We start from the raw sequence: 27012 nt of genomic DNA, 5'->3' as shown, positions 1-27012 counted from the left end.
GGCTCTCTTGGGGGTGACCCTTAGGCCTAAATTTTAAGTAGACTTGACCTATCCTTTGTGGGGTTAAGTTTCATGTGAACAAACCCCAAGACTGAGGGCTCAGCCTATAGCTTTGGTTGTCCACACTGCTTGCGAGAATATCAAGAATTCAACTTGGGGAAGTTGAATTTCCCCCCACTCTCACCATTCCCCTAAGGGGGCTTGCAAATACTTTCCACTCACTGATCAAATCATTCTGGCAGCTCCCTGGTTTCTTATGTCCTTTAACTCAAGGTATAACATAGTTCTCAAGCCTTTAAGGTAATGCTGCAAATCTTTTGCAAAAGTTATTACAGCTGATCATCCTACCTCTTCCTACCAGTCTTGGTACAGGTAAGTAACACAGCTGACCATTAGCATCAAAGTGGCCTTTCATGGGCAGGAAGAGGAAACTGAAAGCCAGTAGTTAATTTCTCATCAGTGGACACCTGTTCATTTTTTAAAGTATAATGTACCCAATATCCAGTAAAGTAATTTCTACCATCCTTTTTTCTCCTTCTTTCCAAAAAGTCAAATGACTACACACCTGGAAGCCAAAATATGACCCTAGATCAGTGCTCTTAATCACTACTTAATCATACTGCCTCTCAATAGAAGACATGCTGGGGAAAGGCTGGCTGAGGCTGGAAAATATGTTTTGAGATTATTAGATTATTAGAACTCACAATGATTTCAGACACAGGGAGACAAATACTATTTTACAAAGAGAACAAAAGTAAACATAAAAGTATTTTTTGAAGAGCATGCAAAGCTAGAGTTAGAAATGCATCACCACATTGCTCTATCTAGTTTCTTTAAACTTCAATGTTCTAAAGCTTTGATTTCCAATCAGTCTCAATTTCTTTGTTCCTGATGCACTAACACTCACACTGATGTACTCCCACTCACACCAATGCATTTACTGAATCATACACTCATTCACTCATGCACAAACATACACCAAATCCATGCAGGAAAAATAAAATAAAATTAGTTCTCTTTTCTTAGTTGTTGATCAAATTTAGCTCCAGAGTCAGCAGGGGATAATATCTTGATGCTTATTTTCACATACAAGTACTTTGAAGAACACAGACGAGTAAATTTTATGCAGCATTCTAAAGGAAAAAAGGTGTTGCAAAATCCAATCCCCAGTGAGTGTCACTTATAGCAATGAAGTTTGTTTGCTTTATCCATAGTGCATCTAGGTGATCAAACCAAAAATAGTGGAGCCACAGGCTCTGAGGTTTTCATCAGTAATTACCATTTGCATTCATAAATAGATCAAAACATGATTTAAATCATATTTTCCATTTAACTTCTAGCATCATAGCAAAGGCTTTTGTAATCGGCAAGAGGTAAATGAGGAGACTTTCTCAGATGCAGGTGGGCAAGTACAGGAACAACCCCAGCTGAATATGTCTGTCTATGGGGTAGAAATATAAGAATAAAGGCAGAATGGCCACACTAAATCAGGGTCAGGATCCAGCTGCTGCTGTACAGGTAAGTATATAGCTAAGCACTAAAATGGAAATGGCCATTGGGCTCAGTTATGAATTGTGGTTAGCACTAAAAGAGAGCAACATTTTTTTTTTGTCTCAGTCCTTATAAACAGGACAAACAAAAAACAAACAAACAAAAACACAGAAAAGGGATAAAGCAGGGCCTTAACCATTGGTCAAGATTAATGATTTTGCTCTCCAATGTTCAGTAACATTTACTCAAGTCCATGATGTTCAAACTCTTCATCCTGTGCCTCATTATTCAGACATTATAACATAATCCAAGAAACTCTTACTCAAAACAGTTCTCAGAACTATGATACATTTGTATGCTCTAAGACATAAATATTAAGTGAAATGTATCTTATAAAGCAAGAAACTTTGCTAAAAGGTCCCAGATTTATATGATGTTAAAAGTCATAAAAGTACAATTCCAGGATAAATTCAAATTATACATAATCCCATTAATTTTACAATCAGTAGAGGTGAAAGGAAATGAAGAAGTAAACGATAGCATTCTAGCTTAATTCAAATGAACATACATTTATTGGCATCTATTACACATAACATGTCATCGAGAAGAAAAGTCCGTGTTCAGTCATGTTCTCCGCCTTCCTTTGAGCAGCTTACCCTTTGATTGAGGACTTGATATGTGGTAGGTGGAAAGTTTACTGGTACAGTAATTACGATGCAAGAGGGTCCATGAGGCTTCCATTAATGGCAACAAAACCTTGTACAAAAGAGCGCAAGTGTTGGTACACTGCTTAAGGACATGGACTCCGGAGTCAAACTTTCTGGGTTTGAAATCAAGGCTACACTTACAAGCCCTGTGACCTAGGACCAGTTATTAGTCTTTTAATGTTTCACTTTCCTCTATAACCGGGAGAATAATAGGTCCTATCTCATATGAAAGTGGTAAACATTAAATGAGTTAAAATTTATCACATGCTTACCACAGAGCTTGGCACAAAATAAGTACCATGTAATTGTTTTGTTAAATAAAGGAAATTTGTTGAGAGAAGGGAAAGAGCTCTGTTACGCTAAAGTTTCCTAAAGCGTTTGCAGGATCTAAACATGAAGGGAGGATATCATGTTACTTTTCCCCTTTCCACCGATTTTTTCCCTACTGCACAAACATTCTAAGACTCAATCATCCCCAACATGATAAATGGCCCCCTACTCTAAAAATTTCATCTCTCCTTTCCTTCATTAGTAAACCTTTTAAGATTCTTCTACATGTGCACCTGTTACTCATTCATGAACATTTATTCCTCCACCACTCAAAACCTGACCCGAGCCCCTACTATTCTGCTGAAAGCACTATCTATACCTAATGCCAAATCCAATGTCTATTTTTAATCACTCATATCCTCTCTCCTTTCTAGAACATTCAGAATTATTCACCATTCTGTTATCACAATTTTCTCATTTCTAGGCTGTCACTGTCATTAGAATATTGACTTCTAGAGGCAAGAGACTCTTCTTCTTACACCTAAATCTCTTGGCACTCAGCAGCATGTCAAAATTAAATTGTTTTCCTAGACTCTGCTCTCTACTATTTGCGGTAGGAGAATTCTGACATGGTGCCAAGATTCCTACCCCTAGGTGTATATGACTTATAGAATCCCCTCCCCTTAAGCAAAGGTGGGACTATGAATATGATGGCATTCAGGTCCATGATTAGGCTGCACTATATGACAAAGGTGAAAGTATTTTGCAGATGTGATTAAGACCCCAAATCAACTGACTTTCAGTTAATCTATAGAAAAATTATTTTGGGTGAACCTGATCTAATCAGATGAGCCCTTAAAAGAGATTGTGCTCTTGAGAGATAGGAGAAAGAATATGGAACTTTTAAACCTAACCATTAGGGAATCCCCTGATACTGTATCAAACTTGAGGGACACCCAACTCAATATGCCATGCCCTTGATCCTGAGACTTACTCTTGTGAAGCTTATATAGGTGGTGGAGAAGCTAAGGCTACCCATATGTATGCCTAAGAGTTACTTCTGAAGGACCTCTTTTGTTGCTGATGTGCGGCCTCACTCTCTCTAAGCCCAACTCCGCCAGGGAAATCATTACCCTCCCCTCTACGTGGGACATAACATCCAGGGGTGATAGTTTCCCATTGAGTTGGCTGCCTCTTCACCTTTTTGACAAGTCTTTTGAGGTGCAAAAGCATTTGATTTTGAGGAGTTCCCATTTATTTATTTTTCATCTTGTTGCTTATGCTTTGGGTGTAAAGTTTAGGAGGCTACCTCCTATTACTAGGTCTTGAAGATGTTTCCCTACATTTTCTTCTAGAAGTTTTATGGTGCTAGTTCTTATATTTAGGTGTTTGATCCTTTTAGAGTTAATTTTTGTGTAGGGTGTAAGATAGGGGTCCTCTTTCAATTTCTTGGCTATTGATATCCAGTTCTTCCATGCTCAATTATTGAAAAGACTTTTTTGTCCCAGTTCAGAGGATTTGGGGGTCTTGTCTAAAATCAGTTGACCATATGACATTAGTGAATAAACTTGGAATATTTTGTTGGTAACAGAGACCATCAGGAGATAGAAATAGGGTAAGATATTGGGTAATTGGAGCTGAAGGGATACAGATTGTGCAAAGGACTGAATATAAAAACTCAGAAATGGACAGCACAATACTACCTAACTGTAATAAAATAATGTTAGAACACTGAATGAAGCTGAATGTGAGAATGATAGAGGGAGGAGGGCTGGGGGCATAAATGAAATCAGAAAGATAGATGATAAAGATTGAGATGGTATAATCTAGGAATGCCTAGAGTATATAATGATAGTGACTAAATGCAAAACTTTTTTAATGTTTTTGCATGAGGAAGAACAAAGGAATACCATTACTGCAGGGTGCTGAAAATAGATGATAATTAATATTTTAAAATTTCAACTTATGTGTGAGACTAAAGCAAAAAAACATTTATTTGGTACAAAATTTATATTTTGACTAGTGCATTTCCTAATATAACTTATGTAGACACCTTAATTGAATGCCATAAGTACATGGAACCTTGGGTAGGATATGAGATTTTTTGGGTTTGTTCAGAGTGATGCCCCAATGAACCCCAGAGTGATTTGAAAAATGAGTGGAAAAGTATTTGCAAAGTCCCCTTCAGGGAATGGTGAGAATGGGGGAAAATTCAACTTCCCCAAGTTGAATTCTTGATATTCTCACAAGCAGTGTGGACAACCAAAGTTATAGGCTGAGCCCCCAGTCTTGGGGTTTGTTCATATGAAACTTAACCCCACAAAGGATAGGTCAAGCCTACTTAAAAGTAGGCCTAAGAGTCACCCCCAAGAGAGCCTCTTTTGTTGCTCAGATGTGGCCTTTCTCTCTAGGCAACACAACAAGCAAACTCACCACCCTCCCCCTGTCTACACGGGACATGACTCCCAGGGGTGTGGACCTTCCTGGCAATGTGGGACAGAAATCCCAGAATGAGCTGAGACTCAGCATCAATGGATTGAGAAAACCTTCTCGACCAAAACGGGGAAGAGCGAAATGAGACAAAGTGTCAATGGCTGAGAGATTCCAAACAGAGTCCAGAGGTTATCCTGGAGGTTATTCTTACGCATTAAGTAGATATCACCTTGTTATGTAATGGAGAGGCTGGAGGGAACTGCCTGAAAGTGTAGAGCTGTGTTCCAGTAGCCATGTTTCTTGATGATGATTGAATAATGATATAGCTTTCACAATGTGACTGTGTGATTGTGAAAACCTTGTGTCCGATGCTCCTTTTACTACCTTGTCAACAGATGAGTAGAACATATGGAATAAAAATAAATAATAGGGGGAACAAATGTTAAAATAAATTTAGTTTGAAATGCTAGTGATCAATGAAAGGGAGGGGCAAGGGGTATGGTATGTATAAATTTTTTTTTTCTGTTTTTATTTTATTTCTTTTTCTGCATAGATGCAAATGTTCCAAGAAATTATCATGATGATGAATATGCAACTACGTGATGATATTGTGAATTACTGATTATATATGTAGAACGGAATGATCAAAAAAGGAATGTTTGTATTTGTTATGTGTTTTTTGATATTTTAAAAAAATAAATAAATAAAACATACCCACAAATTCTTTGACATTCCTCCCATACACAGGTGGAGTCTGAAATCCCTGCTTCTTGAAAAAAAAAAAAAAAAATCAGTTGACCATAGATTTGGTGGTCTATTTCTGCACTCTCGTTTCGATTCCATTGGCCAATGCTGCTGTCGTTGTGCCAGTACCATGCTGTTTTGACCACTGTGGCTTTATAATAGGTTCTAAAGGAGTGTCAATCCTCCCACTTCATTCTTCTTTTTTAGGATGCTTTTAGCTATTCAGAGTCTCTTTCCCTTCCAGATGAATTTGGTAGTTAGCTTTCCCAAATCTTCAAAGTAGGTCGTTGGAATTTTGATTGGTACTGTGTTGAATCTGTAGATCAATTTGGGTAGAACTGACTTCTTAACTATATTTAGCCTTCCTACCCATGAGCAGGGAATGTCTTTTCACCTATTTAGGTCTCCTTTGATTCCTTTTAGCAATGTTATGTAGTTTTCTGTGTACAAGTCCTTTACATCGGTAGTTAAATTTTCTTAAATACTTGATTCTTTTACTTGCTATTTTGAAGGTAATTTTTTCCTTAGCTGACTCCTCAGCTAGGTCATTCTACATCCAGATGCACCTATCCCACTGGTCCCCAGTGCACATACCTGCCCCCACCCCCACCCCCACCACAAGTGCAGCCGAACCCACCACTCCTGCACCCCTCCCAAGCACTACCTCCCCCTCCCAATTCCCTGCAGGCTATTGCCAACGCATAAAGGCTGTGGGCACTACTTCCCTACCTAGGCTACCCTTGTCCCCCATCCAACCCCACTCCCCAGCTGTGTAGAAATTTCTACACCCACCCTAGGTGTAGAAATGTTACTGATTTTTGCACATTAATTTATATCCTGCCACCTTGCTGAATTTGTTTATTTACTCAAGTGACTTTGCTGTAGATTTCTCAGAATCTTCCTAGTATAGTTCATATTATCTGCAATTAATGAGAGAAATAATGAGATTTCTCTAGCAATTTCTTCTTTGCCCCACTGGTTGTTTAAGAGTATGTTATTTAATCTCCATATATTTGTGAATGTTCTCATTCTTTGGCGGTTATTGAGGTCCAGCTTCATCCCTCATTCCTCTCTATCTTTTAATTGGTAAGTTTAGTCCGTTAACATTCAGAGTTATTGCTGATAATGCCTTTCTTGATTCCACCATCTTATCTTTTGTATTTGTCACATCTATATATTCTTTTCCCTCTTTCTCTTTGTAATCTTCAAATTACCCTTAATGGTATTCTTCAATTCTGTGCCCTCCTCCAGACCTCCCTCTCCTGTCTTTTTTTTTTTTTTTTTTTTTCAGCTGGCAGAACTCCTTTCAGTCTTTCTTGCAGGGCCAGTCTCTTGTTGACAAATCTTTCAGGACTTCTTTGTCTGTGAAAACTTTAATCTCTCCCTCAATTTTGAAGGACAATTTGGCTAGCTATAGAATTCTTGGCTGGAAATCTTTCTCTTTCAGGATCTTGAATATATCATACCACTGTCTTCTCGCCTCCAGGGTGCTAGTTGAGTAGTCTGAACTCAGTCTTATTTGATTTCCCTTGTATGTAGTAGATTGTTTTTCTCTTGGCACTTTCAGGATTTTCTGCTTCTCTTCAACATTTGACAGTCTGATTAGTATGTGCCTTGGGGAAGGCCTATTTGGATTTATTCTGTTTGGAGTTCTTTGGGCTTCTTTGACTTGTATATTGATGTCCTTTATGAGGGTTGGGAAGTTTTCCCCCATTATATCCTCAACTACTCTTCCTAGTCCTTTACTCCTCTCTTCTTCTGGGACAAAAATCATTCTTACATTTGCATGCTTTGTTTTGTCTATCATTTTCCTTAGTTCCCATTCTATTTTTTTCATCTTTTTTTTTTGCTATTTGCAGTTTTGAGTCTTGAAGTCAATTATTCTGTCCTTGATATCACTTATTCTTTCTTCTGTCTCTTCAAATCTGGTGTTGTGTGACTCTAGTATGTTTTTTATTTGGTCAACAGTCTTTAATCTCTGTGATATCTGCTATTTTTCTATTCTTTCAAATTTATCTTTATGCTCTTCTACTGTCTTCTTGATCTCCTTTATGTCATTTGCTATCCCATTTATTTTATTAAATAGCATAGTATGAACACCTTTTATTAGTTGTCCCATTGTCTTTGTCTCCTCTGATGTTTTAATTTGGTCACTAGGCAGGACTATATCTGTCTGCCTTGTGATATGCTTACTGATCTTCTGCTATCTTCATGGCATGTAGGTATCTTGATTGATTTACTTTGGGAGTTGAAGTCTTTCAGTAGTCTAAGGCCTTTTGTTTGCAGCAGGATGGATGAACAGCAGGGAGGAGGGTATGGAGTGGGCATTCAATGTGGTGATTTGTTCAGGGTAGGTAAAGGCGCAGGTTGGGGATGTTATGCTGATGCTTGTGAATGTGGGTGCCCAGCAGCCAGGGAGGATGTAGCTGCACAGGTGCACTGGTCTGGGGGTCATAATCCTGGTATGCGCTGGCCTAAGGCACAGGGACTTTTGTGTGCATGCATGGAGCTGTGGCAGTAGGTCAGAATTATGCCTTCATGGATTGGGTCAGACGTGACCAGGCTGCGTAGGTCAGCACTTTCTCAGAGCTAGAAAGTGTGGCTGAGGGCCGTGTGCATGCACGGTTCTAAGTCTGCTATGAAGTGCAGTTCCCAGAGCTGAATAACATAACTGGGGCCCCTGCACAAGCATGGGCCTGGGAGTGCCATAAATGGATGCACAGAGCTCAGGCGGGGTGCAGTGAAGCTGCATGACACTGTGGGTGGGGGGTGGGGGTGGGCAGGGGGCAAGTGTAGCCTAGGTAGGGAAGTAGTGCCCACAGCCTTTATACGTTGGCAATAGCCTGCAGGGAACTGGGAGGGGGAGGTAGTGCTTGGGAGGGGTACAGGAGTGGTGGGTTGGGCTGCACTTGTGGTGGGGGTGGGGGTGGGAGCAGGTACGTGCACTGGGGGCCAGTGGGGTAGGGGCGCCTGGAGCATGGGAAATGGAAGTAGATGATGGGGTTTGGGTGCATAGGGTATGAGGTGAGTCACCGGTCACAGGGCTGCACTGGTGAGGGTAGCGTGCCCAAGGAACGCAGCCTGGCTTACTTCCTAGTCCTGGCCTCCCATCTGTGTACTCCCACAGGCTCTGTGCATCCACGCCAGGCCCTAGCTTTCTGCCTCTCAGTTCCTCAGCTTCTGCAACCAAGGCTGCTACATGTGGTGCAGAAGGCTCTCCCAGGTCAGCTGCACTCCCAAATCACCACCTCTGTTGCCCTCCTGTCCCTTCTCTAACTTTTCTGTGGAGCAAACTAAGCTTGAGCTGCTCTATTCGTCCATATTCCCAGAAGCCCCCACTGAGGTTGCTCTTAAGGAGCAATTCCCCACAGAACACACACTGTAACTGACATGAGATTTTCTTCCAGGATCCTTACAATTTCCCGTAAGTGGAGGAAGACAGAGTCTAGTGTCATTCAGCATGTTGAATGCAACCCAAAGAAAACAATCAATAACAACAGAATTATTTTATGACCAAAGGAAAGAATGAGATAATGGGATATGCTTCATAGTTTTCAGTTAGCTCACTTGCCCCAAAGATGTACATGGCTGAAAGTCTAACTTTTTTCTTGCTGCAGCTGAAAAGTATCTCTAGAAACAATGTTGCTAAAGAGACTACAGCACTGAGATCTAGTGATTGGGTCTCTTAATAAACTTACTAGGCTATTACTTTGAGTGCATAAGAATACCACACATTTATTTTCCTACAAACACTGAGGACATGACACCAATGGAAATTCTGGTTGTAATTTATGACCAATAAACCAGAAGGGGTTAAAGAATATATATATATATTGCCCTCACTGATTTCTTCCATCCATCAATTTTGAAGAAATCAGCATAAAGAGCCCTAAAAGTAGATAAACACTGACCAATATTTGAGTAGATGAGGAAAAGCTTATAAAAATATATTGGGAGCAGGCCACGGTGGCTCAGAAGGCAAAGTACTTGCGTCCTAGGCCAGAGACCTGGGTTCGATTCCCGGTGCCTGCCCAGGTTAAAAAAAAGAAGAAAGAAAGAAAGAAAATTGTACTGGAAGAGTCCCAGAGAGGAGAATGAGCTGAACATACAGATGAAATCCAAAGAAACCCAAGCAAGAAAGAGATAGGGAGTCAGAGAAATTCCCTTAACGGGTGCAGCAACTTCAGACCATAGAAGGGATGGTGAATGCAGAGAAGTGAAGGTTCGAGTTGGCCTTGCCAGAGAAATCTGGAGAGAGGAAAGCAAGAAATCCTCTAGCTAGAGCATCTCCAGTCAGAAGCCCTAATATGGCTTTGCCCTACTAAAGTGTAATAATACAGTGATGGATAATGCTCTGATAATGCTGTTCCAGGTGGTAGGGAGGGCAGGAGAGACTTTAGAAACCAGATAGGGTAGGGATGAGGGTGGGAAGGTAGAAGAGATGGAAATGGTAATTTGTTGAGAATACTTATATTTGATTTTATATACATTAGTTAATTTTTTAAGAAACTTATGTTCATTTTATGCATATTCATTGATTTTATCCCACAGCAACTTTCTAAGATGAACACCATTACCTATTATACCCATTATACAGATATTGGAAAAATAGGCACTGAGAGGCTAACAGAGGGGTAGATCACCTTATTACTGAAGGAGAAGTCCCTGCCTTTCTCTTGTACCCATAGGTGCAGCATACTTCTCTGCGCCTTTGATGGTGGAATGGTCATGTGACTGACAAGGACTGTGAACTGAAGACAGCGGACCAGTCCCCCCCTATGCTTAAGAAGTTTGTGCTCAACATCCCGAGAGCTTTTGACTGCCATAGGAAGAACATACTCCAGGTAACCTCAAAGCCTCTATCCTGGGCACGAAAATAAGACATACGGAGCAGACCAGCACCACACAAACTCAGTGTGAAAAAGAATCCCCGACAGCTGCTCCACAGAGCAGAGAGGAAAAAATGATTGTTGCATGCCACTGACTAATACAGTGAGTAACCATTTCGTGAGATATCTCTTTGTTTCACCATATTTACCAGCATTGGGTATGGTGAATGAAAACAGTTAAGTTTTCTTTTTACTCAGAAAGGAAGAGCAAGGGTAATTTAATATAGAAACCTACTTCTAATTTCCATCTCGCAAATTCTAAACATATCTCACTTCATACTTGATATGTCTAACTTGTGAGTAATTTGATTTTTATACAGTCTATCTCATTTTGCTCTAATTTCTTGTGGCTTAAGGGCTGTGGGTTTTCCCCCCCTCTTAAACTGCCTCCTTGCATTGTTATTTTTATAAATCATATTAGCTAAAATTATTTCATATTTTTCTTTTACATCATTATCTCCCCAACCAGCATATTTTACTCTCAGCTTATTTTTGTAATTCTCATCTGGTATTTTTTTATGTTTCTGTTTCCTGCACTTATCTCCATTGAGTTTAGATAATTGACTCTGATTACTCAAAGCTTTTACAGAACATTGAGGGATTATGTCCATAAAAGGTTTTTATGTACTCTACTAATCAAAGATATCTTTCTACCACTTTAAGAAGTTTTCATCCTTTGAGATTAATCCAATAGTTTCAAGGCAGTGATAATCCTCTACTACTCCAAAGTAAGACTACAGTTTTTTTCTCAGTCCTGATTTTCTTGTATATCTTTGCTATTTTGTTTTTTCTTATTTAGTCTCATGATTAAAAAAATAAATTGCCATTAACTTCATCCTACCCACTGTGTCCAGTATTTCTTGCTTCACAAATTCCCTACATGATGATGGCCTGATAATTTAGTATTTAAGTTTTCCTGAGGAAATGACTAACAATTAAAAAGTCTATAGAAGAGTGGAAGCTCTCCCAACTTAAGTCTCTGCTGACATCCTCATCTGTAGAATCAATTCTGAATTCCTTAGCCTGGCACACAAGGCTATTCCCTTCCTGTTTTACCTATTATAATAGCTAGGTTCAGGTGTCAACTTGGCCAGGTGATGGTGCCTAGTTCTATTGCTGTGGATTTGAATCATTAGTCTATGAAAGTCATCTATAGCTGATTATATCTTCAGTCTCTAAGGGGAGTGGCTTCCACAATGAGTGATGTTTAATTTAATTCATGGGAAGCTTAAAAGAAAGAGCTCAATGCAGCATTGCCAAAGCAGCTCAGCATACCTAATCTCAGCACTCACAGCTCAGCCCAGAGATTTGGTGATGCAGAAAGGAATCACCCTAGGGAAAGCTGTTGGAACCTTGAAGCCTGGAGAGAAGGCCAGCAGAGATTGTCCTGTGCCTTCCCGTGTAAGACAGAACCTCAGATGAAGGTTAGCTGCTTTTCCTCTGAAGAACTATACAATTTTAATGAAATAAATCTCCTTTTATTAAAAGCCAATCCATCTCTGGTGTGTTGCATTCTGGCAGCTTTGGCAGACTAGGCACTTGTGTTATCTTTGCTCCATCCCCCACCTCCTCACACATAGGTTTTTGTTTGTTTGTTTCGGGAGAGTGCATGGTTCGGGAATTGAACCCAGGTCTCCTGCATGGAAGGCAAGCATTCTACCACTGAACCAACCATGCACCCCACACACAGGTTCTTAAAAGAAAGCTAGCACATATGCTTTCATTATTATTTTACTCATAAAGGAAAGAAGCTCATTGAAGTTAAATATCCTGCCTTATGCCACATACCTCCTAAGTGGAAGAGCTAGTACATCAAAGCACCTTTTGCTTAAGCACTCCACGCACACTTGTGCCTTTTGCTTATCCTACTCCATCTGCCTAAAATACATCTCAAATTCCCTCCTTCCAGGAAGCTCCTATTGACTGTCTGATTCTCTAATGCTTGGCCCAGAGTCCCTCCCCTTTTGGTACCTTTCCCTAATCACCCCAAAAGAAAATGAACTGTTGTCTCAGTTGTGCACTCTTGGTCTGCTGACTATTTATACTAGGCAAAACAGTAAAATACTCTTGTATTTAATCTCCGTTTACCTAATTGAAAGCAGGGCCCTCGTTTTTAATTCTCAGGGCAGAACACAGTGCCTAGCACAATTGTAGTGCCCAATAAGTGAGTGCTGAACACAATCTGGATGGCAGTAAATAATCTGGTGAGGTAGTATAATTATTTAAAGAAAGGAAAGAGCTCTTGGGAGAAATATGTTTGAATATGTATCCATTTGTGTTATCTATTACCCATGTTGACAGAATAATGTTAAAAGCTGAGTGTAAAGTAAAATGGTGGTCAAATATTATCTCCCTATAGCATTTTTATACTATATCACAGAGACTCTTTTAAAAGCTTTTGAGGTTGGCTTATCAACACTTCATCAGGAAGAGACAAGTAGAATGCAGGCCACCTTACAAATAAAATAAAGAGAACTTCAAATTTTCACAGCTAAACAATTGAGAGGGATTAGGAGATCTTTAAAAAGTGTCCTCCTTTGAAAAACAGTAACTCCTGGCTCATATGACTCACTCAATTCTACTGCTGGTAGCATGTATAATAGGAATAAAACTAACATGTTACCAAACTAAATGATGGGCCTTCTTGGATTTTGCCACCTTCTAATACTGCATTATCTATACTCATTTATATTTCAAGTTTTGTGCTTGTTTGTTTTGTTTTTGTTTTATGTACTTTCTTGTTTGACTTTTGCTTATAAGATCAGGTCAAGAGAGATCAAAACACCTGTCAGAAGAATTGTCAACCAATTGCTGTCTGGCTCATCTATACCCTCTACAACTCTCAACATACAATTCTCCCTTTGTAATCTTCCTCAGTAGCTTCCCACACTGCTCACCTCTTAGCATTTAGAGAATAAATAATTTATTTCCCAAATCCTGATAGTAAAACTGGAACTTACAGTCATTTTGAAAGAATGGGCAAGTTAGAAGCTCATCAGGAATCTAAAGCACCCATGACCACAGCCTTCCTTTACTGATATGTTTTTTTTCCCTTCTCCCACTTTCATTCTATGGTTTTAGGGGAGGGAACATATATGGGGTAAATTCTAGGTTTACATCAATCTAAGACACCAGGGTGAGAATGATCACACTATCCCAACCCCCCACCCCAAGACCTTTGTAGTAGAATTGTCACATTTCCTGCCACAGAAAATGCCTAATGTACATTGCTTTGTCCCCTTTTCAGGTTTTAATAATAAATTCAAACTGTCTTTTCAAATCATTTTCTTTTAATGCCTTGACAGACTTAGACTAGCATTATTCTAGATAAATGCTTTCTTCATCCAAGTGATATCAAAAAGAATAATTTTTTCTTCAATTTTCTGCATCTTTCCTGTTAATTATTTTGAAAAAGCTGTATATTGCTCGGTACCATTAAACGAAAATTCTCTCTTAACTGTCCTATCCACTCCCACTCACCCTCCATCATAGATTTTACACTTTGGGATGCCATTTTAGAAATAGACTTATTAACTACAACATTCATAGTTAAACCAAAGGAAAGACGGATCATTTGTAATGTTTTTCTCATCTGTAACATATCAGAGGTTTTCCTTTTTTTGTGTGCAAAATAACATATATACAAAAAAACAATAAATTTCAAAGCACATCACAACAATTCGTTGTAGAATAGATCTCAGAGTTTGCTATGGGTTACAGTTCCACGATTTTAGGCTTTTACTTCTAGCTACTCCAAGATACTGGAGACTAAAAGAAATATCAATATAATGATTCAGTACTCATATTCATTTGTGAAATCCTATCTTCTCTGTTATAACGCCCCCTTCTCCCTTGATCTTTCTCACAATGTTTAGGGGTATTTGGGCTATGCCCATTCTAAGTTTTTCTTGTTGGAAAGGGCTGTCAATAAATATCGGATAGGGGGCTGGAACTAGTTGATGTTCTGAAGAGGCTGGTCCCTCTGGGTTTCAGGACTTATCTGGCCTAGGAACCCATCTGGAACTTGTGTTTCTGGAAAGTAATCCTAATACACGGAACCTCTATAGAATCTCAGATGATGCCCTAGGTGTTCTCTAGGATTCTCAGGAATGGTTTCTGCTGGGGTTTGGCAAACCATGATAAGTAGCAATGTCTAGCTGAAACTTTCATAAAAATAGTCTCCAGAGTAGCCTCTCAACTCTATTTCAACTCTCTCATCCACTGATACCTTATTGGTTACAATTATTTCCCCCCTTTCGGTCAGGACAGCATTCTGAATCCCACGGTGCTAGGGCTAGGGCTCATCCCTGGGAGACTTTTTCACCCTTGAATGTCAGGTCCCATGTAGGGGGCAGGGTAATAATTTCACTTACAGAGTTGAGCTTAGAGAGAGAGGCCACATCTGAGCAACAAAGGAAGTATCTGCAAGTAACTCTTAGGCATAACTATAGGTGGACTAAGCTTTTCCACTACATAAGTTTCACAAGAGCGAGCCTTAAACTCCAGGGCTCAGCCTATTGACTTGGGAATCCCTAATGTTTTACACAGTATCAGAGTTTTCTTTGGTTGTAAAGTTTATTAGTTTCATATATTTTCTCCCATCCCTCAAGGGACTTTGTCAATACTTTTTAATTATCTGGTCAATAACGCTGGGATGTATCCAGGCATTACATTAAGCTATACAGAATTACAAGCCCTCATTCTCACTCTGGGATCCCTGTGTTTGGATTGTTTAAATGCTCTATCCAGACAGGTCAAGTTAGATTATGTGCTTCAGAAAATTTAGGTTCTGGACAAAATCAACCTCTCTTTCTTTGGTCTCACAGAGTAGGTGAGAGGTGCTTTTGTCAGTTTGTTTTGCATTGCCTCCCCAGACACAAATCTGGGATTAAAATACCAAGTATCCTTTGCTTTTTAGGTTATGCAATGAAAAAGTAGATTTGTACAGGGCATGACTAAACTGTACTGACTGGATATAATTGATGGCACCACAGGAAAACAGTAATGTATCACTAGGCCCTTATCAGTCAGCAGCAAAGATGACTGTACACGCCAGTGGCAATCCTTCAGCATGCACATGTATCTCCCCACAATTTGTGCTGAACATATATACACTATCCAGTTCATACCAGTCTTCAACCAAAGTCCAAGGGAAGTAACTATAGACCATAAACTCCTGTCCTTTAAAAACATCTGTAATGGATAAAGTATGCAAATACAGCCACCAATATTTCCAGGGAACATAGCTTGTAAATAAGTGAGTATTACTGATATTGATATTTAAATGAAAAATTCATATATGATGGTAAGGCAGTTTTTCACAACCCCCTTATGTGGTTGAGGAGTTGATATAATTTGGGGGAATTATATACTTCATGATGTAATTAAAAAAATGTTTACTACCAAATTGGGCTATGAAGAATGATATGTGTGCCTCCTGAAATATCAAAGTAAACACTTAATTCAAATAGGCAAGGAAGCAATAGGGCTAATACCTCATTGGTAGATAAAAGTCAAGACTTCCTTTCAGTTCTTTTTCAGAATGGAGATAAATACCAGATTAAGTTGAGTTACTTTGCTTCAACAATCTAATCCACAAGTATATGCTGCATGCCTACATGTATGCCCAACACTACTAGGTACTGTGAATATAGTGGTGAACTTACAGAACAAAAAACCCTCCCCTTATGGGGTTTATGTACTAATCAATACATTTTCTTCATCTCCGTGGATTTGAGTGAAAAGGTATATATTCTCATTTCTAAAGCATTCTGTTTAAAATAGCTCAGTTCAAATTGCATTCAATTTCCTAGAAGGATATTTTTTAAAAGTTCAGTCATCTTCAGAAAATGTTTGCTAAATGTCTGGGGGAAAGTATTTTTGGTCTGAAATTCTTTTAACTACCCATTTACTACACAGAATACTCTGCTGCAAATGAAACTATACACACTATAGGAAAGTGTGCTAGTTTGAAAGGAAGTAGAAAAGCCATGTTTTAATCAAAATATCATTTCATAAAGGTAGAATAATCTCTATTCAATACTGTATGTTTGAAACTGTAATCAGATCATCTCCCTGGATGATGTGATTTAGTCAAGAGTGGTTGTTAGACTGGATTAAGGGACAACATGTCTCCACCCATTTGGGTGGGTCTTGATTGGTTTACTGGAGTCCTACAAAAGAGGAAACATTTTGGAGAAAGAGATTCAGAGAGAGCAGAGAATGCTGCAGCACCACGAAGCAGAGAGTCTACCAGCCAGTGACCTTTGGAGATGAAGAAGGAAAATGCCTCCTGGGGAGCTTCATGAAACAGGAAGCCAGAAGATAAAGTTAGCAGATGATGCCATGTTCGCCATGTGCCCTTCCAGATGACAGAGAAGCCCTGACTGTGTTCGCCATGTGCCTTCTCACTTGAGAGAGAAACCCTGAATGTCATCGGCCTTCTTGAAACAAGGTATCTTTCCCTGGATGCCTTGATTGGACATTTTTATAGACTTGTTTTAATTGGGGCATTTTCTTTGCCTTAGAAATGTAAACTAGCAACTCATTAAATTCCCCTTGTTAAAAGCCATTCCATTTCTGGTATATTGCATTCCAGCAGCTAGCAAACTAGAACCAAAAGTATAAACTTTTTCTGAGTAAAAATAAAATATAGCATCTAACATGTACCTCCTATTTTGTAGTTTCCTACTTGATTTTACTTTTTATGGTGTCCATCTCTGTCCCAAGTTCTCAGACTTGACCCATTAAAACCTGAAGTTCAGAAAAACTTTCTTGAAATTTTGCAGAGCAGCCAAAAAAAAAAAAAAATGAGAAGATCATATACCTTAAAAACCCATCACTTATTCTCTTGATCAATAGTTGGCATTAGTAGAAATGTGGGCAAGATTGTTGGAGCCAGGAAAAGACTTTTCTTAACATGGATATTGATGACATTTAGGCAAAGAGAAGTAGGGCAGATTTGCAATAAAAGGGAAATGATTATATAATACATCCAAAACGTAAACACTCCATTAAGTTATAACATTGTCTTTATGTTTTTTTAGAAGGCCTTCCTGTCAAGCGCTTAAGTTAGAGAATAAAAGAAAGTCTGTTAATCACTCATTCATCCAAAGTTACTGAATTTCTGCTCTCTGCCTAGCACAATATATTGCCACCATCACCTTGTATCGAGAGTTTACTATGTACCATTTTTGTGCTCAGTGATTACATGCATTGTCTCAGTTAATCACTCCATTAACCCTAAAAGGTACATGCTTTTTTTTTTTTTTTTTTCACATGCACAGTCACCGGGAAACGAACCCGGGTCTTCAGCATGGCAGGCAAGAATTCTGCCACTGAGCCACCATCGCACTGCCCAGTGCATGCTATTTTTACTCTCATTTTAAATATGAGATAAATCAGATGCAGAGAGATTATGTCATCTATTTGTGGTCATATGAGAGACCTTTGATTTCTACTTTCCTAAACCCATGGCCTACATTTTATTGATTGCCAATCAGATGCTTAATACGTGGTATCATTACAATCATCAGCCTAGTATCTATGTGTTGAAAAGCACTTTAAACATAATTTAGGAATGCATTTTCCATGAACTCATGACTAACTGGTAGCAGAGATCAAACTAGAATTTACTTTCTTATGCAGGGCTGAGTCTACTATTCCACATACAATTACAAATAAGCAGTAACAATAATGGCAATGATAATAATTACAATAATAGCAGCTAGTATTTATGGAACCCTTAAGCACTGGACATGTACAAACTCATTTCCTCTCCCAACTTTTTGAGCTGGTTACTTCTAAAAGTACACAAACATACAACTGTGGAACAAGGAAATATCTTTCTCAAAGGTACACAGCAAGTAAGTGGCATGAAAAAGGATTCTGAATCTAGATCAGCATGCCCCAAAAACTGGCTTTTAACTATCACACTTAGGTTTCTTACTAACAAAAATCCTATTTTTTCATTGTATTGAAATTAAAACAACAAACACCTCAATTTCTCTATAGCACTTCTCTGGTCTTCTCTGTCCAAATTTATATCCTCATTTTCTCAATCCTAGACATGGTTTGATAGTTACTACTGATCTTTATCAACAACCTGATCCTGTGAATATATGATCCTCCTCCAAACAGATTATTTTTTCTGAGATTTGAATTGTCTCTATTAATTAATTAATTAATATTTTTATGTTTTTGCAAAGTTGTGGGTTGACAGAACAATCATGCACTAAAAACAGGATTCTCATACACCATCCCACCACCAACAACTTGCATTGGTAAGAAGCATGTTACAACTGATGACAGCTTTTTTTTTTTTTTTTGGAATTGTACTTTTTTTTTCTGTACTAATTATTTTTATTTTTTTTTTTTAAAGAGAGAGGGAGGAAGGGAAGGAAAGACAGAGAGAAGGAAGGAAGGATGGAAGGAAGGGAAACATCTTTAAACATTTTCTTGTTTTATTGTATTTTGTTTGTTTGTTTGTTTTTTACATGGGCTGGGGCCGGGAATCGAACCGAGGTCCTCCGGCATGGCAGGCAAGCACTTTGCCCGCTGAGCCACCGCGGCCCGCCCATGTACTAATTATTTTTTAACAATAGTTACCTTTATTACAATTGATGAAAAATTATTAAAATAAAACTATTAACTATCTTCCACAATTTATTTTAGGTGTATTTTTGCCATACACTACCCTAGTATTAACATCTTATACTAATGTTGTTCATTTGTATAATACATGAACTAATATTCTTATATTTATACTATCCACTTGAGTCCAATCTCTACAATAGAGTTTACTGTGTTTTACAGTTGTTTTATTTTTTAACTGTTACTTTAATAACAAACATGACCTGAAGTTTCCCTGTTTAACCATATTACCCAATATAATTTAGTACTGTTAAATACACTCATAATAATGTGTTCCCGACTCCACCATCCATTTTCAAGCCTTTATAATTAACCTAAATAGAAACTCTGTACAAAATTAAGCACCAACTCCCTATTCTCTAAGTCCAATTTATCCCTGGTAACTTATATTCTAGATTCTAATTCTTTGAGTTTGCTTATTATAATTAGATCAGAACAGTGAAATCATACAACATTTGACCTTTTATGTCTGCCATCTTTTACTCAGCAAAATGTCCTCAAGTTCACCTGTGTTGTCGCATGCATCAGGACTTCATTCTTTTTAATGGCTGAATGACATTTCACTGTACATATATCACATTGTGTTTATCCATTCATCGTCTGATGGACACATTAGAGTTGCTTCCATCTTTTGGCAATTGTGAATAATGCCTCTATTAAGAATATATATCCTGCTCTTTTGGTGTGCAATGTTCTGTATTTCTCTGTTGGGTCTTGTTCATTTATCATATTATTCCAGTTCTCTGTTTCCTTATTGATCCTCTGCCTAGATTTTCTATCTAATGATGAATGTGGTGTATTGAAGTCTCCAACTATTATTGTAGAGACATCTATTTTTTCCTTCACTTTTGCCAGTGTATGCCACATGTATTTCAGGGCACCACGGTTAGGTGGACAAATATTTATGATAGTTATTTCTTCTTGATGGACTTCCCCTTTTACTAATATATAGTATCCTTCTTTGTCACTTACAACAGTTTTGTATTTCAAGTCTATTTTGTCTGATATTAGTATAACTACCCCAGGTCTTTTTTGTTACTATGTGCATAGACTATCCTTTTCCAAACTTTCACTTTCAACCTATTTGCATCTGTGAATCTAAGATGACTTGTAACAACACATATTTGGATCATGTTTTTTTTTTTTTTTTTTAATCCATTCTGCCAATCTGTCTTTCAATTGGAGAGTTTAATCCATTAATATTCAATGTTATTACTGGAAAGAGTTACGTTAGTTTGCCAGCTGCTGGAACATGTTATACCAGACTAGAATAAGTTTTTAAAAGTGTGAATTTAATAAGTTACAATTTTACAGTTCAAAGCTTATAAAAATATCTTCTTATAAGGCATCCAGGGAAAGATATCTTCATTCAAGGAAGGACAATGGGTCAGGAACACCTTTGTCAGCTGTGTAGTCATGTGGCTGGCATCTGTTGTCCCTTGTTCCTGGGCTTTGTTGCTTTCAGTCTCTGATCTGGTGGGGGTTTCCTTACTTTGCTTCTCCAGGTCTGGCTTTCATCTTTTAGTTTCCATTGCCTTTCTCCAGGTTCTGGCTTAACATCTCATGATGACATCTGCTGAGCTCTAAGCATCTCCAAACATCTGTGTCTCTGTTCTCCAAATATCGGCATCTGTGTCAGTTCTGCTCTGAAGTTTCTGTCAGCTCTGTTATTCCCATATGCTCTCCAAACTGTTTCCTCTTCCAAAGGATTCCAGTAAACTAATCAAGACCCACCTGGAGAGGATGGAGTCGCATCCCTACCCAATCAAAAGGTCGCACCCACAATTGGCACACCACATCCCCATGGAGATAATCCAATCAAAGCTGTCACACTACAGTGCTGAATCAAAGTTAAAAGAAATGGCTGCCCTGACAAGATTGAATCAGGATTAAAACATGACTTCTCTGGGGTACATAATATTTTCAAATTGGCACAGTATATTTTCTTCAATCATTTTACCCTTTGGTTTTTATATGTTAGTATATTTTTTTACAGGTAATGGTATAAAAATTTGCATAGTATAACATGATAATTTCAGAAATAAATTATAATGGTCCAAAATAATATAGGTTAACTATATGTTGTTATCTTAAAAAAACAATTTTATAATTCATATTCTAAAGGGATTATTGTTCTTTGATCTTCAGTCCCTTTCCCCAAGGTAATGGAAAAATGAAAGCATTCTTAACAATTGCCACCTAACCACCTTGCTGGATTAATCTAAACTCTCCAATCCCTTTCAAAACGTAATGAGTTGTGTCCATGGTGTCCAGAATCAAAATGGCCTTGACTAGCTTGTAGTACCACAGCATAATCTTCTTTCATCAGCTCAGTTGTATGTTTACCATATATCCATTTGCCTATTCCCAGACCTATCATACTTGTGAGTGTAGTTGCTGACTTAAGTATAACATAAACTGATGAAATATGAGTGCAGGGCAGAAAAGAGAGCTGTTGATTCCATGAGTTCTTTGGAAAGATGAGATAAAGATGAGATGAATTCAAATCCAATCATGATTGTCATTGCATTAAATGTAGAAGAGAAATCATGACAAGTTGGGAGAAAAACTTGGTAAAATACAAGTAGAGCTGTGCCTCAGATTGCTTTACAAGTGTCCAAATTTTCACCCTAGTTTTAAAAAAAAACATAAGTAGAACATTATGGGTGTTACTAACATGAGAAAGTGGATGTAGAATTTTAATCACAAATTTATATTCAAAGAGATGCAAGATCCAACAAAGGATTAGTGAACAGCATGTTTTAATATGCTGTTAAAATAAAATATTTAAATATTGCAAGTATTAAAATGTTTAAATGTTTAAATACACTTTATTTGTTGCTTTAACCAAGTGTTTCACACAAATGACCTGAGTAAATGGGCTTCTACTGTGTTGTGTGCAAGCCCTGGGAGGCTAGAAGCAAGATGGGCTTGGATTCTAGGCTTGGCTTTCTGAGCTGTCCTCATCAGTACCTTGTCTTCCTTGAGCTGAGCCTTTTTTTGTTTTTATCATCACTACCTTTTATCTGTGCTATCTCTGAGTTTCTCAGTCTCTCCTCATTTGCTTTGTCTTTTGTGCACAAGGTTTCCTTCCTCAAATTCTTCTTGGAATGTCCCTAAGCACTGGGCGTGGCCATTATTTCCTGCCTGTGTATTTGCTATCCTCTCCATACTTCCCTTCACCTTGTCTTGACTTAGTTACCATCATCACCTCCCCGTTTCCTGACCCTCCGACAATATTCATATCACTTTATCTGGGATCTCATAACTACCATATACATGCTGGTATTATTTTTGTTTATACTTGGCTGTGCTCATTCTTGGTCATAATCTCAAGGGCAGCACCGTGTCAGTTGCATTCAGTATTGGATCCATTACATTCAACATTTTGCCTGGCAGGAAATAAATATTCCAATATTTGTTTGGTTAATGGGTAAGGTAATGAATCAATTAATGTATACAATCATGCTTCCACAATTTCCAAAGCAGAATTCTTCTTTTCTCAATTGTGTTTTCTATATGGTACACTGCATGAAGCTGTATACCACACTGCTTCCCTGTGATGGAACACTTGAATTGGTGCTCCCATTCCTGGGGTCCTTTGCATCTGCTTCTCAACTCTGCTCTTTGTTTTGGAAAGATGAGCTGGATTTTATCCAACCAGTTGAGAACTTTTAAGGGAATCCCTTTCCACAGCTTTGTGTGCAAGAGATGCAGATACTAGGCTTACTGTGCAGACACTATGTTTGTATCCATGTTGCTTTTCATTATGTTTTAAAACCTTTACTTTTTCCCATCATCCGTTAAGGTACTCTCACCCCTGCCTTCACATCCAAAGCTCCCCAAATGTTCAGACCCTGTCACAGCTCTGCAGGTTTTGACCTAACCTAGCCCCTTGAGTCACCTTTTGCATGAGGCAACAGAGATTAGAGCATAAATCAATACAGAATCAAATTTCTCAAATAATGTAGTTCTTAAGCTTTTCTGAGTGATGCTAGGAATAAATTGCAGCCCTGTGTCTGCTTCTCCTCCACATTCAACCTCCAGATGTGCAATTACTGTCTGCCCAGCCATTAGTACCCATGACCAGATTTTTTTCCAGTCAGGAAGAAATTGATTTTGTCAAACTTCTATGGCACATTGTTCCAAAAGTCCTGCTACCTGTCTCAACTTGGAAGATGGCACATATATGAAACCATTTACACTACAGCCATTCTAATTTTCAAAAGGAATTTTAAACATGTTGAATTAAGCCCATACCAAATAACAAAAGCATACCAAATGTTGCTCAGTATCTGGTCCTAAAGCAAGAACTTTACTTGGATTAACATTTCATTCTCTCAGGAATCATATGAAGAAAGTACTAGTTTACCCTAATTTCATATTCAAGAAAGTTGAGCTATAACTACCCATAATCATAGGGAATGCATACATGTTCTGTCAAATTTCCAATCTAAACTATACAGCCCAAAGATCCTTCAGATATAATGAAAGAGATAAACAATCTTTATACTGATCTATAGTCATTTTTCTCTTGACTTTCTTACTATTTTAACAATATTCAATGGGGCAGCAAGTCTCTAGAATTTTGCATTTCAGGATATTTTCACTGAAGCAGGCTCTCTCACGTAAACACTATCTTGGCATCTCTTCCCAGTTTCTCAGTGAGGAGGAATTAAACATGAATGCAGATAATGGTAGGGTAATATGTTATATTTAACATTCGGGGTACTCGGTTTTTATACTGGGATATGATTCTGCTACTCAAGTTAATTACGACCCAGCAATAGCAACATATTGTGAATGTCTTAGGTGTAATAAACAGTTAAGGGAATCATCCTTTCTTAGAAATTTCCAAACTCACATTTTCTGTCTCTGCTGTTATACCTCACAAAGCCCAGTGAGGTAAAGTCAGATAACATCATTGTCTTTACCTAATGGAGCAGACAGAAAAGCAAAAGTGAATAAAAGGCCGTTTTACACTGAAAGAACCTAACTTTGAATTCTTCACCAACATTTAATGGATCACTGATGAGCTCTAGCCTTACCCTCTTCAGATTTCTGTTTCACTGTGGTTCCAATAGTTTGACTAAGTCTCTTATAAAACATTCATGGCTCCCTTCCCCTTCCAGGAAAGAAACATCCAAGCGTCTCAAAAGGCTCCATCTTCTTTTTTAGCGGTAACACAAGTGAAAACTTGCAGCCTACCCCCATCTTGATCTCCTGCATCCCCCCCTTCCGTGGGATACCATTCCATTCCTTCCCATCAGTCCCAGGTAGAAACCATTTGGTTCCCTCTCTTACAAAGTCTTTTCTGACATCTTTTCTGGCTGAGCCAAGCACTTCTCTCTTTTGTGTGTTACCCCATACTAATCATTGAATTCACCACATTGTAATGCTCTCTTGGCTTTATAAAAAAGTTTGAGAACTTGTGATCTGTATGAAGAATGTAACAATAATGATTTTTTCTTTTATCTAAATCATAAAAACATAGTTTCATTTGTCTATTCCATGTCATCTGCTAGAAATAAAAATCAAATAACTTGACAAGTAGCATGCTATTGCAACCTAAAGATTTTATTCCTGAAACTGTACAAGTTACGAAAAATGAGTAGCAACTATTAAGCAATAAATACAGATACCCTTCTCAAAAGTATTTTCTGGGAGCTAGAGGAGTCTCCACTTATTTAACAATGAAGTAGCTCACTGAATCATTAAAAAAGTGGGCTGGAGAACACAATAAAAATCTTTAAAACAATTTATCATCTCAAATTTCAAACAGCTGTTTCTTTTTCAATTTGTTTCAGAATAGGCAGAATTAAAAATTGTTTAACTCAAAGACATCACAACACACATTTAAAATAGTCGCAAACAAACTGGTTAATAAGATAGGTTATTACTTTATAAAAGACACTGATGGAAATCTTGGGCCAAGAAGTTCTTTATAAGATAATCTCTGATGGGAAAAAATACAAATATAATAACAATATACTATGTTTTTGTACAATTCATTTAATGATGCACACAAGGGTGCCTTTAATAGCTTGATTTTCTGTCCTACCAATCCATAGTTCTCCTGATATCTATTTTCTCTGAGTGTCACTATTCTTGTCTGTCATTTCACATTATTTTTCATCCCAAACACTCTTAAAGAGATGCAAGGTCCTCATTTATTTTTATAAGAGATGTGCTTTCCTCACGATGCCTAATTTTTAACCATCTAGCTGAGGTGACTGGTTTACCTTTCTAATAAATAAGACTTTCTACAAGGATCGATAGAATTTGGGGTGATGGGAGACAGAAGGGTGTGTTGTGGTGGTCCATAGAAAACACAGAATATTAGAATATTTTTTTCTCTATTAGATAAGATAGAACACATGATTTTCAGGCTGAGAAAACACTGCCATGAGCCCAAAGACTCCAACTCCATTAGATTAGAAAGTGGATAAATTAACAGTGCAATGTTTTCTTGATTTATAGCCTCACAATAGCCCTACCTGGTGATTCCAAATGGATTCCCATAAGTATTCTATGAAATATTAATATATATAAATATCACTTGGAAAGCTTGTTAAAACATAGTTTCCTGGACTACATTTCCAGAGATTCTGAAATCTTTGGTCTGGGTGGCACCCATAAATTTGCATTTCTAACAAGCTTACAGGTGATGCCAAATGCTAAGCTGAGGACCACACGTTGAGAATCACTCTAGAGCACTACAATTTCAAAGCACTCAAGATAAACTGTATTACAAACTACATCAAAAATTGTTCTTAGGTTCTCACAATCTGCAGCATCAAAAAGCACCTAGAAGACTGTTTCTTACCAAAGGTCTTCTAAGAAACCACAACTGCTGCAATGGCAAGTTTTCCTCTTTTGAAAAACAAGGCAGGGTGGGCTGCAATGGCAAGTTTTCCTCTTTTGAAAAACAAGGCAGGGTGGACTCAAAGTAATGGCACTTCACTTGGAATAGAGAACAAAGCCAACTTCGGTTTGTAAAAGCCTACTTCATTCCTGAACCGTCATCATTTGAAAGAAACATCAGCAAACTACTTCAAAAATGCACATTGCACATTCCCAGGAAGTTGCAGTCACTGGGCCAACTATAATTTTATTGAGGCCTGCCTGAACTTGCTTTTCTCATTTTCTTTTTTTTCCTGTAAGCACTCATGATTTTTTCTTTTCCAAGAAAGAACTCTAACACAGAGATGTGATTTCACTAAACTAGAAAACCTTAAAGAAAAAAAAAAAAAATCAAGCACTTTTGTTTCTCCAAGATTCATTCTATAATCCCTTCTACATGTCCTCCTATAAAAAAATAAAATGTAAAACCATTAGAAAATAATTTCCCTTCAAAAATGATTAAATAAAAAATAATCTAAAATCCAAATTGTTGATTATATTTCAGTGCTGTTTCTGAGCAAATCCATATGGTGGTGGTTGTAAGACTAACTATATAAGATAAGAACAGGTATGTTTTTGCTGGAAAGCAGGGATTCCAAATCCAAATACCAACAGTATAAGTAAAGTAATATAATTTAAGGGATCAAGCTAGGAGTGAATCAAGAGCAGGAACAATGGAGATCTTGAGCCCTGGCCCTATCTAAAGAGAGCGGCTACTAATTAACCCTAGACTAAAATCCAAAATGTGTAACATCAATAACTGAGTCATACATGGGGCTGTTTCTATTTTCTATTTTTTCTCTTGGTCTAATTCCTTGATGTGCCCAGGATTTTTTAAGCTAAATTATTGATTCCATTTATGAAAAATTAGATAGACTCTTGTATTAGTTTGCAAGCTGCTGGAATGCCATATACCAGAACTG

At 37.9% G+C, this 27012-nt stretch overlaps 1 protein-coding gene and 1 non-coding gene across 8 annotated transcripts in view; both read right to left on the bottom strand.

Annotated features, from left to right (window-relative positions):
• Nucleotides 1-27012, bottom strand: part of FHIT (fragile histidine triad diadenosine triphosphatase) — a 1619043-nt gene that overhangs the window by 737924 nt on the left and 854107 nt on the right. The window lies entirely within an intron of this gene.
• On the bottom strand, nucleotides 12141-12211 carry TRNAG-UCC (transfer RNA glycine (anticodon UCC)). Its single transcript has one exon. It is a non-coding gene; the product is annotated as a tRNA-Gly (tRNA).

Source organism: Tamandua tetradactyla, chromosome 15 (assembly GCF_023851605.1).
Source record: "Tamandua tetradactyla isolate mTamTet1 chromosome 15, mTamTet1.pri, whole genome shotgun sequence".
NCBI lineage: Eukaryota > Metazoa > Chordata > Mammalia > Pilosa > Myrmecophagidae > Tamandua > Tamandua tetradactyla.
This window is presented reverse-complemented; position numbering and strand designations above follow the sequence as displayed.